Source organism: Protopterus annectens, chromosome 5.part0 (genome assembly GCF_019279795.1).
Source record: "Protopterus annectens isolate FY-2018-M chromosome 5.part0, PAN1.0, whole genome shotgun sequence".
NCBI classification, from domain to species: Eukaryota; Metazoa; Chordata; order Ceratodontiformes; family Protopteridae; genus Protopterus; species Protopterus annectens.
Genome location: NC_056735.1, coordinates 1,120,488,228 through 1,120,502,727, shown reverse-complemented (window position 1 = coordinate 1,120,502,727; position 14,500 = coordinate 1,120,488,228). Strand labels below are relative to the sequence as shown.

Here is a 14,500-nt window from a genome sequence, read left to right as displayed (position 1 = left end):
TGCACAGGGCAGGAGGGGCAGTAGCAGGAGCGTCTTTTCTTAAGTGAAGAGAGCTACCCACAAAACGCTGATATTAATCTGCTGTAAGGTTTGAATTGCACAGGGCAGGATGGGCAGTAGACAGAGCGTCTGTTCTTAAGTGGAGGGAGCTACCCACAAAAAGCTAGTATTAATCTGTTATAAGGTTTGAATTGCACATGGCAGGATGGGCGGTAGTATGCGCATCCATTCTTAAGTGGAGGGAGCTGCCCAAAAAACACTGGTATTAATCTGTTATAAGGTTTGAATTGCACAGGGCAGGATGAGCAGTTGCTGAAGCGTCTGTTCTTAAGTGGAGGGAGGTACCCACAAAACGCTGGTATTAATCTGTTATAAAAGTTTTATTGAACTGGGCAGGAAGGGCAATAGCAGGAGCATCCTTCTTAAGTGGAGGGAGCTACCCACAAAACACTGGTATTAATCTGTTATAAGGTTTAATTGCACAGGGCAGAATGGGCAGTACCAGGACATCCGTTCTTAAATGTCGGGAGCTACCCACAAAACGTTGGTAGGTTTGAGTTACACAGGGCAAGATGGGCAGTAGCAGGAGCATCCATTCATAAGTCGTGGGAGCGACCCACAAAATGCTAGTATTTATCTGTTATAAGGTTCGAATTGCACAGGGCAGGATGTGCAGTGGCAAAAGCGTCTGTTCATAAGTGGAGGGAGCTAGCGACAAAATGCTGGTATTAATGTGTTATAAAGTTTGAATTGCACAGCGAAGGATGGGCAATAACAGGAGCATCCATTCTTATGTGAAGGGGCTACCTACAAAATGCTGGTATTAATCTGTTACAAGCTTTGAGTTACACAGGGCAGGATGTGCAGTAGCAGGAGCGTCCTTTCTTAAGTGGAGGGAGCTACCCACAAAACACTGGTATTAATGTGTTATAAGGTTTGAATTGCACAGGGCAGGATGGGAAATAGCAGAGTCATCTGTTCTTAAGTGGAGGGAGCTTTCCACAAAATGCGGGTATTAATCTGTTATGAGGTTTGCCACAAAATGCGGGTATTAATCTGTTATGAGGTTTGAATTGCACAGGACAGGATGGGCATTACCAGGAGCATCCATTCTTAAGTGGAGGGAGCTACCCACAAAATGCTAATATTAATCTGTTATAAGGTTTGACACAAAACACTGATATTTTTGTTTTAGGTTTGAATTGCACAACGCAGGAGGGGCAGTTGCAGGAGTGCCCTTTTTTATTGGGGGCAGCTACCCATAGCATTGGTATTAATCTTTTTTGAGGTTTGAATTGCGCAGGGCAGGATGGGAAGTAGCAGCAGTGTCCGTTCTTAAGTGGAGGGAGCTACCCAAAAAATGCTGGTATTAATCTGTTATGAGGTTTGAATTGCACAGGGCAGGATGGGCATTACCAGGAGCATCCATTCTTAAGTGAAGGGAGCTGCCCACAAAACGCTGGTATTAATCTGTTGTAACGTTTGAATTGCACAGGGCAGGATGAGCAGTTGCAGAAGCATCCGTTCTTAAGTGGAGGGAGCTACCCACAAAACGCTGGTATGAATCTGTTATAAGCTTTGAATTGCACAAGCCAGGACGGGCAGTAGCAGGAGCGTCCATTCTTAAGTGGAGAGAGCTACCTACAAAATGCTGATATTAATCTAGTATAAAGTCTGAATTGCACAGGGAAGAATGGGCAGTAGCTAGAGCATCCGTTCTTAAGTGGCAGGTGCTACCCACAAAACACTGATATTAATCTGTTATAATTTGAATTGCATAGGGCAGGATGGGCAGTAGTAGGTGCATATGTTTTTTAAGTGGAGGTAGCCCCACACAAAATGCTGGTATTAATTTTTTACAAGGTTTGAATTGAACAGGACAGGATGGGCAATAGTAGGAGCATCCTTTCTTATGTGGAGGGAGATACTCACAAAATACTGGCAATAATCTGTTGTAAGGTTTGAATTGCACAGGGCGGGATGAGCAGTAGCAGGAGCGTCCATTCTTAAGTGGAAGGAGCTATCCACAAAATACTGTTATTAGTCTGTTATATGGTTTGAATTGCACAGGGCAGGATGGGCAGTAGCAGGGGTGTTCTTTCTTAAGTGGAAGGAGCTATCCACAAAATACTGTTATTAGTCTGTTATATGGTTTGAATTGCACAGGGCAGGATGGGCAGTAGCAGGGGTGTTCTTTCTTAAGTGGAGGGAGCTACACATAAAATGCTGGTATTAATTTTTTACAAAAAATGTTTACAAAGTTTGAACTGAACAGGACAGGATGGGCAATAGTAGGACCGTCCTTTCTTAAGTGGAGGGAGCTACCCATGAAATGCTGGTATTAATCTGTCAGAAGGTTTGAATTGCAGAGGGCAGGATAGCAGCAGCAGGAGCATCCGTTCTTAAGCGGCGGGAGCTACCCACAAAACGCTCGTATTAATCTGTTATAAGGTTTAAATTGCACAAAGCAGGATGGGAAATAGCAGGAGTATCCGTTCTTAAGTGGAGGGAGCTATCCAGAAAAATGGTGGTATTAATCTGTTATAAGGTTTGACTTCCACGGGGCAGAATCAGCAGTAGCAGGAGTGTCCATTCGTACGTGGAAGGAGCTATGCACAATATGGTGGTATTAATCTGTTATAAGGTTTGAATTGCACAGGGCAGGATGGGCAGTAGCAGGAGCATACATTGTTAAGTGGAGGGAGCTACCCACAAATCACTTATATTAATCTGTTATAAAGTTTGACCTGCATAGGGCAGGATGGGTAGCAGCTGGAGCGTCCATTCTTAAGTGGAGGGAGCTACCCACAAAATGCTGGTATTAATTTGTTTTAAGGTTTGAATTGCACAGGGCAGGAGGGGCAGTAGCAGGAGTGTCCTTTCTTAAGTGGAGGGAGCTACCCACTAAACGCTGGTATTAATCTGCTGTAAGGTTTGAATTGCACAGGGCAGGAGTGGCAGTAGCAGGAGCGTCCATTCTTAAGTGGAGGGAACTACCCACAAAAAGCTAGTATTAATCTATTATAAGTTTGAATTGCACATGGCAGGATGGGCTATAGTATGAGCATCCATTCTTAAGTGGAGGGAGCTTCCCAAAAAATGCTGGTATTAATCTGTTATAAGGTTTGAATTGCACAGGGCAGGATGAGCAGTTGTAGAAGCGTCCATTCTTAAGTGGAAAGAACTATCCACAAAACGCTGGTATTAATCATTTATAAGGTTTGAATTGCCCAGGTTAAGATGGGTAGTAGCAGGAGCATCCGATCTTAAGCGGCGGGAGCTACCCAGAAAACGTTGGTATTAATGTTTTATAAGGTTTGAATTGCACAGGGCAGGATGTTCAGTAGCAGGAGTGTCCGTTCTTAAATGTCGGGAGCTACCCACAAAACTTTGGTATTAATCTGTTATAAGGTTTGAATTGCGCAGGGCAGGATGGGCAGTAGCAGGTGCGTCCGTTCTTAAGTTGAGGAGCTACCCACAAAACGCTGGTATTAATCTGTTATAAGGTTTGACGTGCACAAAGCAGGATGGGAAATAGCAGGAGTATCCGTTCTTAAGTGGAGGGAGCTACCCACAAAACGCTGGTATTAATCTGTTATAAGATTTAAATTGCACAAAGCAGGATGAGAAATTGCAGGAGCATCCGTTATTAAGTGGAGGGAACTATCCAGAAAATGTTGGTATTAATCTTTTAAAAGGTTTGAATTCCTCGGGGCAGGATCAGCAGTAGCAGGAGTGTTCATTCGTAAGTGGAAGGAGCTATGAACAATATGGTGGTATTAATCTGTTATAAGGTTTTAATTGCACAGGGCCGGATGGGCAGTAGCAGGAGCATACATTGTTAAGTGGAGGGAGCTACCCACAAATCGCTTATATTAATCTGTTATAAAGTTTGAATTGCATAGGGCAGGATGGGCAGTAGCTGGAGCGTCTGTTTTTAAGTGGAGGGAGCTACCCTCAAAATGCTGGTATTAATTTGTTTTAAGGTTTGAATTGCACAGGGCAGGAGGGGCAGTAGCAGGAGCGTATTTTCTTAAGTGAAGGGAGCTACCCACAAAACGCTGGTATTAATCTGCTGTAAGGTTTGAATTGCACAGGGCAGGATGGGCAGTAGACGGAGCGTCTGTTCTTAAGTGGAGGGAGCTACCCACAAAAAGCTAGTATTAATCTGTTATAAGGTTTGAATTGCACATGGCAGGATGGGCTGTAGTATGCGCATCCGTTCTTAAGTGGAGGGAACTGCCCAAAAAACACTGGTATTAATCTGTTTTAAGGTTTGAATTGCACAGGGCAGGATGAGCAGTTGCTGAAGCGTCTGTTCTTAAGTGGAGGGAGGTACCCACAAAACGCTGGTATTAATCTGTTATAAAAGTTTTTATTGAACTGGGCAGGAAGGGCAATAGCAGGAGCATCCGTTCTTAAGTGGAGGGAGCTACCCACAAAACACTGGTATTAATCTGCTATAAGGTTTAATTGCACAGGGCAGAATGGGCAGTACCAGGACATCCGTTCTTAAATGTCGGTAGCTACCCACAAAACATTGGTAGGTTTGAGTTACACAGGGCAAGATGGGCAGTAGCAGGATCATCCGTTCATAAGTCGTGGGAGCGACCCACAAAATGCTAGTATTTATCTGTTATAAGGTTCGAATTGCACAGGGCAGGATGTGCAGTGGCAAAAGCGTCTGTTCATAAGTTCATAGGTTCATAGCTTCATAGGTTCATACTAGGCTATCTGCCCTAGGGCATTTATAAGCCTAGCCAGAGTGTGTGTGGCTTTCACCACCCCTTAGGATGAGAATACTATACCCATTAGTTTGCTGTGCCTCTGTCCAGCAGTGACACAGAGATGATTCCCGGGGTAAACCTACGATCTCCCATCCACTCGTCAAGATTTCTCTTGAACAGAGTCAGTGAGGGGCTGTTCAAGAGAAATCTTGAACAGAGTCAGTGAGGGGCTCTGCCTCACATGGACTGGGATTCTGTTCCATAGTGTAGGGAGTCTCTGGGTGATGAATCTGTCCCTCCAGCACGTCCTATTTATATCCGTGTTGAGGTTTAAGTCTCTTGCTCTCGTGGCTCTGGTAGATTTGGATTTTTTGAGGTGGAGCATGTCCATTAATTCCGGGTTGGACATGGCCTTGTATGTCAGGTATAGATCACCTCTGAGCAGACGGTATGCGACTGAATAGAGCTGGAGTTTCTTCAGTCGGGCATCGTATGACATATGTTTGAGCCCTTTTATCCTTTTGGTGAGGAACTTTTGGGGTCTTTCCAACTGCTGCAGGTGTCGGGTAAGGTACATTCCGAATGGGGCGTTGTACTCAATCATTGGTCTCATAAGTGAAGAGTACAGGGGTACAATGACCTCTCCTGATCTGGATGTGAATCCCTTCATGATCAGGTGGGCAATGTAGAAGGTCTTCCTAACCACTTTGGCAATGTAAGTGTCAAAAGAGAGGTTACTGTCAACTTGAGTCCCCAGGTCCCTGATAACTTCTTCTGTGTTTAATGGATTACCACCTATGTGGTAATTAGGGGTTACCTTGTTTTTCCCAAAGGGTATGACTATACATTTTTTGGCATTTAGCTTAAGGCCATGGCTCTGGCACCAGTTATCCATTTCTATGAGACCTCTCTGGAGGATGTCTGTGTCTGATGGAGTGTCAATTATGGTGCCCAGTTTGCAGTCATCTGCAAATTTTGTCAGCCACAATCCCCCTATGTTTGCCTGCACTTCAGAAAAATAAATGCCGAACAAGAGGGGGCCCAGGACTGAGCCCTGTGGGACACCGCTCGTGACCGGCTTAGAGTCTGCCATGGCACCAGCAACTCTAACCCTGTGTGCGTTCTGTCCTTGAGCCAGTTTGCAACCCATCTTGTGACATATGGGTTTACATCTAAGCTGGTGAGCTTTTCTATGATGCCCTAGTGGGGTATTGTGTCGAACGCTTTTGCTAGGTCAAGATAGGCTGTGTGAACTGCCTTACCCTCATCAATGACCTTAGTGACTGTTTCGAAAAAGTCGACCAAGTTCAAGAGGCAGGATCTGCCCTTGACAAAGCCAAATTGGGTAGGACCCAGTGTCTGTAGGTCCCCAATGTCTTTATTTATGAGTTCCATTATGATCCTCTCCATAGCTTTGCAGACAAGGCTCGTCAAGCTTATTGGGCGGTAATTTCCAAGGTCCGTAGAAGCACCGCCTTTGTGGAGTGGGACCACAGTTGCCGTACGCCATTCTTTGGGTACGTATCCTGTAGTAAGGCTAAGATTAAACAGCAGCCTTATGTGTGGGTTTAGTTCCTCATTGAGTTCATGTAGCACACAGCCGGGGACACCGTCCGTCCCATTGATGCTGTGTTTTATGCTTTAGAGAGAGCAGCTCTCACCTGGGCATCTGAGATGTTTGGGAGGCTAGACTCTGGTGGGATAGATACTTCTCCTTTTGGGGGAGGGAGGGAGAAATTTGCACTGAAACTGTCCGCCAGTATGTTGGCAATGTCTGTGGGTTCAGTGATTTTTTATCATTTTGGACTAATTCTGAGCATATCTGGGAGTTTCCACCCAGGTTTCTAACATAGCTAAAGAAGGCCTTATGATTGTCTTTTGTGTCATTAGCGATTTTTCTCTCAAAGTTGGCCTTGGATGATTTTATGACTGATCGTAGTTTTTGCTAGTATTGATCAGAGATGCCTTCCCTTTAGGGATTTTGCTCTGTCATGTAGTAGCTTTCTCCTCTTGTTGTAGAGTTTGTTTATGGCTGGGGTCCACCAGACCGGGTGCCTGCCTTTGGAGGAAAGGGTCTTGATTTTATTAGGGATTGCTTGATCCATACATTCCTGGAGGTGCTCGTAGAAGGCATTTGTAAGGGTTTCAGCAGCGTGGGTTGTGGTTTCCACTGGCTCGGGGCCTTGAAGGATACCACTCCAGTCTTAAGAAGTGTGAAGTTTGCTTTTGAGAAGTTCTTCACTGTGGTCTTTTTGCTGGGGTGGGGGCGGATGTGGATCTCCAGTGAGATTAATTTATGGTCTGATCTCACCAATGAGGGATATACTTCGTGTGGAGCATTTTGTCCCCATGTTTGTGATGATCAGGTCTAGTATATTTTCTCCTCTTGTGGGAATGGTGACTAGTTGTTCCATAGCGTTTGAGTTTATGAACTCCAGGAACCTTTGGGCTAGGGTGTTGGGGCTTGAGTAATGTTCCCAGTCTATGTTTGGGTAGTTGAAGTCACCCAATATGATGGTGTTTGGAGAGACATTCATACTCTCCAGTGTCTTCAGGAAGGCTGTGTGGGTTTCCTGAGTTTGAGAAGGTGGTCTGTAGCATGCTACAAACTGTAGGGCAGTTTTACCTATGGTTAATTGCACCTGGATGGTCTCCGATGCTTCGTGCGTTGCCACTAACCTGGAGGTGTGGGTATCCTTTATGAATATGGATACTCCCCCTCCTTTTATTGGTGGGAGCTAGTGGAGGCAGCTAGCGACAAAATGCTGGTATTAATGTGTTATAAAGTGTGAATTGCACAGCGAAGGATGGGCAATAACAGGAGCATCCATTCTTATGTGAAGGGGCTACCTACAAAATGCTGGTATTAATCTGTTATAAGGTTTGAGTTACACAGGGCAGGATGGGCAGTAGCAGGAGCGTCCATTCTTAAGAGGAGGGAGCTACCCACAAAACGCTGGTATTAATGTGTTATAAGGTTTGAATTGCACAGGGCAGGATGGGAAATAGCAGGGTCATCTGTTCTTAAGTGGAGGGAGCTTTCCACAAAATGCTGGCATTAATCTGTTATGAGGTTTGAATTGCACAGGGCAGGATGGGCAGTAGCAGAGTCATCCTTTCTTAAATGAAGGGAGCTACCCACAAAATGCTAGTACTAATCTGTTATAAGGTTTGAATTGCACAGGGCAGGATGGGCAGTAACAGGAGCATCCATTCTTAAGTGGAGGGAGCTACCCACAAAATGCTGATATTAATCTGTTATAAGGTTTGACACAAAACACTGATATTTTTGTTTTAAGTTTGAATTGCACAACGCAGGAGGGGCAGTTGCAGGAGTGCCCTTTTTTATTGGGTGGAGCTACCCACAGCATTGGTATTAATCTTTTTTGAGGTTTGAATTGCACAGGGCAGGATGGGAAGTAGCAACAGTGTCCGTTCGTAAGTGGAGGGAGCTACCCACAAAACACTGGCATTAATCTGTTATACGGTTTGAATTACACAGGGCAGGATGGGCAGTAGCAGGAACATCCTTTCTTAAGTGGAGGGAGCTACACGCAAAATGCTGATATTAATCTGTTTTAGGTTTGAATTGCACAACGCAGGAGGGGCAGTTGCAGGAGTGCCCTTTTTTATTGGGGGGAGCTACCCATAGCATTGGTATTAATCTTTTTTGAGGTTTGAATTGTGCAGGGCAGGATGGGAAGTAGCAGCAGTGTCCGTTCTTACGTGGAGGGAGCTACCCAAAAAATGCTAGTATTAATCTGTTATGAGGTTTGAATTGCACAGGGCAGGATGGGCAGTAGCAGGGGCATCCTTTCTTAAATAGAGGGAGCTACCCACAAATTGCTAGTACTAATCTGTTATAAGGCTTGAATTGCACAGGGCAGGATGGGCATTACCAGGAGCATCCATTCTTAAGTGAAGGGAGCTACCCACAAAACGTTGGTATATTTCTGTTTTAAGGTTTGAGTTACACAGGGCAGGATGGGAAGTAGCAGGAGCATCCATTCTTAAGTTGAGGGAGCTACCCACAAAATGCTGATATTAATCTGTTATAAGGTTTGAATTGCACGGGGCAGTAGGGATAGTAGCAAGAGCACCCATTTTTAAGTGGAGGGAGCTACCTACAAAATGCTGGTATTAATCTGTTATAAGGTTTGAACTGCACAGGGCAGGGTGGGGTCTAGCAGGAGCATCCTAACTTAAGTAGATCGATCTACCCACAATACTCTGATATTAAATTGTTATTAGGTTTGAATTGCACAGGGCAGGATGGGCAGTAGCAGGAAAATCCATTCTTAAGTGCAGGGAGCTACTCACAAAATACTGGTATTAATCTGTTATAAGGTTTGAATTGTACATGGCAGGATGAGCCGTAGTATGCACATCCGTTCTTAAGTGGAGGGAGCTGCCCACAAAACGCTGGTATTAATCTGTTGTAAGGTTTGAATTGCACAGGGCAGGATGAGCAGTTGCAGAAGCGTCCGTTCTTAAGTGGAGAGAGCTACCTACAAAATGCTGGTATTAATCTAGTATAAAGTCTGAATTGCACAGGGAAGAATGGGCAGTAGCAGTAGCATCCGTTCTTAAGTGGCAGGAGCTACCCACAAAACGCTGATATTAATCTTTTATAATTTGAATTGCATAGGGCAGGATGGGCAGTAGTAGGCGCATATGTTCTTAAGTGGAGGTAGCCACACACAAAATGCTGGTATTAATTTTTTACAAGGTTTGAATTGAACAGGACAGGATGGGCAATAGTAGGAGAATCCTTTCTTATGTGGAGGGAGCTACTCACAAAATACTGGCATTAATCTATTGTAAGGTTTGAATTGCACAGGGCAGGATGGGCAGTAGCTGGAGTGTTCTTTCTTAAGTGGAGGGAGCTACACATAAAATGCTGGTATTAATTTTTTACAAAGTTTGAACTGAACAGAACAGGATGGGCAATAGTAGGACCGTCCTTTATTAAGTGGGGGGAGCTACCCATGAAATGCTGGTATTAATCTGTCAGAAGGTTTGAATTGCAGAGGGCAGGATAGCAGCAGCAGGAGCATCCGTTCTTAAGCAGTGGGAGCTACCCACAAATCGCTCGTATTAATCTGTTATAAGGTTTAAATTGCACAAAGCAGGATGGGAAATAGCAGGAGTATCCATTCTTAAGTGGAGGGAGCTATCCAGAAAATGGTGGTATTAATCTGTTATAAGGTTTGACTTCCATGGGGCAGAATAAGCAGTAGCAGGAGTGTCCATTCGTACGTGGAAGGAGCTATGCACAATATGATGGTATTAATCTGTTATAAGGTTTGAATTGCACAGGGCAGGATGGGCAGTAGCAGGAGCATACATTGTTAAGTGGAGGGAGCTACCCACAAATCACTTATATTAATCTGTTATAAAGTTTGACCTGCATAGGGCAGGATGGGTAGCAGCAGGAGTGTCCTTTCTTAAGTGGAGGGAGCTACCCACAAAACGGTGGTATTAATCTGCTGTAAGGTTTGAATTGCACAGGGCAGGAGTGGCAGTAGCAGGAGCGTCTATTCTTAAGTGGAGGGAACTACCCACAAAAAGCTAGTATTAATCTATTATAAGTTTGAATTGCACATGGCAGGATGGGCTGTAGTATGAGCATCCATTCTTAAGTGGAGGGAGCTTCCCAAAAAATGCTGGTATTAATCTGTTATAAGGTTTGAATTGCACAGGGCAGGATGAGCAGTTGTAGAAGCGTCCATTCTTAAGTGGAGGGAGATACTCACAAAACGCTGGTATTAATCTGTTATAAGGTTTATTTGCACAGGGCAGAATGGGCAGTAGCAGGACATCCGTTCTTAAATGTCGGGAGCTACCCACAAAACGTTGGTATTAATCTGTTTTAAGGTTGTGAGTTACACAGGGCAAGATGGGCAGTAGCAGGAGCATCCATTCATAGGTCGAGGGAGCGATCTACAAAATGCTGGTATTTATCTGTTGTAAGGCCTGAATTACACAGGGCAGGATGTGGAGTAGCAAAAGCGTCTGTTCATAAGTGGAGGGAGCTACCCACAAAATGCTGGTATTAATCTGTTAGAAGGTTTGAATTGAACAGGGCATGATTGGCAATAGCAGGAGCGTCCGTTCTTAAGTGGGGGGAGCTACCAACAAAATGCTGGTATTAATCTGTTATAAGGTTTGAATTGCACAGCGAAGGATGGGCATTAGCAGGAGCATCCATTCTTATGTGAAGGGGCTACCCACAAAATGCTGGTATTAATCTGTTATAAGGTTTGAGTTAGGGCAGGATGGGCAGTAGTAGGAGAGGAGCATCCGTTCTTAAGTGGAATGAGCTACCGACAAAACGCTGGTATTAATCTGTTATAAAGTTTTTATTGAACAGGGCAGGAAGGGCAATAGCAGGAGCATCCGTTCTTAAGTGGAGGGAGCTACCCACAAAACGCTGGTATTAATCTGTTATAAGGTTTAATTGCACAGGGCAGAATGGGTAGTAGCAGGACATCCGTTCTTAAATGTCGGGAGCTCCCCACAAAACGTTGGTATTAATCTGTTTTAAGGTTTGAGTTACACAGGGCAAGATGGCAGTAGCAGGAGCATCCATTCATAAGTCGAGGGAGCGACCTACAAAATGCTGATATTTATCTGTTATAAGGTCTAAATTACACAGGGCAGGATGTGCAGAAGCAAAAGTGTCTGTTCAAAAGTGGAGGGAGCTACCCACAAAATGCTGGTATTAATCCGTTAGAAGGTTTGAATTGAACAGGGCAGGATTGGCAATAGCAGGAGCGTCCGTTCATAAGTGCAGGGAGCTACCAACAAAATGCTGGTATTAATCTGTTATAAGGTTTGAATTGCACAGCGAAGGATGGGCAATAACAGGAGCATCCATTCCTATGTGAAGGGGCTACCCACAAAATGCTAGTATTAATCTGTTATAAGGTTTGAGTTACACAGGGCAGGATGGGCAGTAGCAGGATCGTCCGTTCTTAAGTGGAGGGATCTACCCACAAAATGCTGGTATTAATGTGTTATAAGGTTTGAATTGCACAGGGCAGGATGGGAAATAGCAATAGCATCTGTTCTTAAGTGGAGGGAGCTTTCCACAAAATGCTGGTGTTAATCTTTTATGAGGTTTGAATTGCACAGGGCAGGATGGGCAGTAGCAGGAGCATCCATTCTTAAGTGAAGGGAGGTACCCACAAAACGCTGGTATTTATCTGTTTTATGGTTTGAGTTACACAGGGCAGGATTGGCAATAGCTGGAGCATCCGTTCGTAAGTGGAGGGAGCTACCAACAAAATGCTGGTATTAATCTATTATAAGGCTTGAATTGCACAGGGCAGGATGTTCAGTAGCAGGAGTGTCCGTTCTTATGTGGAGGGAGCTTCCCAGAAAATGCTAGCATTAATCTGTTATAAGGTTTGAATTGCACAGGGCAGGATGGGCAGTACCAGGAGCATCCATTCTTAAGTGAAGGGAGCTACTCACAAAACGTTGGTATATTTCTGTTTTAGGGTTTGAGTTACACAAGGCAGGATGGGCAGTTGCAGAAGCGTCCATTCTTAAGTGGAGAGAGCTACCTACAAAACGCTGACATTAATCTCATATAAAGTTTGAATTGCACAGGAAAGGATAGGCAGTAGCAGGAGCATCCATTCTAAAGTGCAGAGAGCTACCCACAAAATGCAGGTATTAATCTGTTATAAGGTTTGAATTTCACAGGGCAGGATGGGATCTAGCAGGAGCGTCCTAACTTAAGTAGATCGAGCTACCCACAAAACTCTGTTATTAAATTATTACTAGCTTTGATTTGCATAGGGCAGGATGGGCAGTAGCAGGAGCATCCATTCTTAAGTGCAGGGAGCTACTCACAAAATACTGGTATTAATCTGTTATATGGTTTGAATTGTACATGGCAGGATGTGCCGTAGTATGCACATCCGTTCTTAAGTGGAGGGAGCTACCCACAAAACGCTGGACTTAATCTGTTATAAGGTTTGAATTGCACAAGGCAGGATGGGCAGTAGCAGGTGCGTCCATTATGAAGTGGAGGGAGCTACCCACAAAATGCTGGTATTAATGAGTTATAAGGTTTGAATTGCACAGGGCGGGATGGGTAGTAGCTAGACCATCCATTCTTAAGTGGCAGGAGCTACCCACGAAATGCTGTTATTACTCTGTTATAAGCTTTGATTTGCACAGGGCAGGATGACCAGTAGCAGAAGCGTCCATTCTTAAGTTGAGGGAGCTACCCGCAAAACGCTGGTATTAATCTGTTATAAGCTTTGAATTGCACAGGGCAGGATGAGCAGTAGCTGGAGCGTCTGTTCATAATTGGAGGGAGCTACCCACAAAATGCTGGTATTAATGTGTTATAAGGTTTGAGTTACACAGGGCAGGAGGGGCAGTTGCAGGAGTGCTTGTTTTTTTTTGGATGGAGCTACCCACAACATTGGTATTAATCATTTTTGAGGTTTGAATTGCACAGGGCAGGATGGGAAGTAGCAGCAGTGTCTGTTCTTCAGTGGAGAGAGCTACTCACAAAACGCTGGTATTATTCTCTTATAAGATTTGAATTGCACAGGGCAGGATGGGCAGTAGCAGGGGCATCCTTTCTTAAATGGAGGGAGCTACCCACAAAATGCTAGTACTAATCTGTTATAAGGTTTGAATTGCACAGGGCAGGATGGGCAGTAACAGGAGCATCCATTCTTAAGTGGAGGGAGCTACTCACAATATGCTGATATTAATCTGTTATAAGGTTTGAACTGCACAGGGCAGGGTGGGGTCTAGCAGGAGCGTCCTAACTTAAGTAGATCGAGCTACCCACAAAACTCTGATATTAAATTGTTATTAGGTTTGAATTGCACAGGGCAGTATGGGCAATAGCAGGAGCATCTGTTCTTAAGTGTAGGGAGCTACCCACAAATGCTGAATTTAATCTGTTATAAGGTTTGAATTGCACAGGGTAGGATGAGCAGTAGCAGCAGCACCCATTTTTAATTGGAGGGAGCTACGCACAACATAGGTATTAATCTTTTTTGAGGTTTGAGTTGCACAGGGCAGGATGGGCAGTAGTAGGCCCTTCTGTTCTTAAGTGGAGGGAGCGGCTCATTAAACGCTGGTATTAATCTGTTATATGCTTTGAATTACACACTGCAGGATGAGCAGTAGCAGGAGCATCCATTCTAAAGTGTAGAGATTTACCCACAAAATGCAGGTAATTATCTGTTATAAGGTTTGAGTTGCACAGGGCAGGATGGGGTCTAGCAGGACGTCCTAACTTAATTAGAGGGAGCTACCCACAAAACTCTGGTATTAATCTGTTAGAAGGTTTGAATTGCACAGGACAGGATGGCAGTGGCAGGAGCATTCATTCTTAAGAGAAGGGAGCTACCCACAAAATGTTGGTATAAATCTTTTTTAAAGATTGTGTTACACAGGGCAGGATGGGCAGTAGCAGGAGTGTTTTTTCTTAAGTGGAAGGAGCTACCCACAAAACACTAGTATTAATCAGTTATAAGGGTTGAATTGCACAGGGCAGGATGGACAGTATCAGGAGCATCCATTCTTAAGTGTAGGGGACTACCCACAAAATGCTTGTATTAAATCTGTTATAAGGTTTGAATTGCACATGGCAGGATGGACCATAGTAGGCGCATTCATTCTTAAGTGGAGGGAGCAGTCACAAAACACTGGTTTTAATCTGTTATAAATTTTGTATTGCACAGGTCAGGACTGGGTATAGCAGGAGCATCCATTTTTAAGTGGAGGAAGCTACC

General features: G+C 44.3%; 1 protein-coding gene across 1 annotated transcript in view; it reads left to right on the top strand.

The window, feature by feature from the left end:
- Positions 1–14,500, top strand: part of LOC122802330 (mannosyl-oligosaccharide 1,2-alpha-mannosidase IB-like) — a 2,920,195-nt gene that overhangs the window by 655,311 nt on the left and 2,250,384 nt on the right. The window lies entirely within an intron of this gene.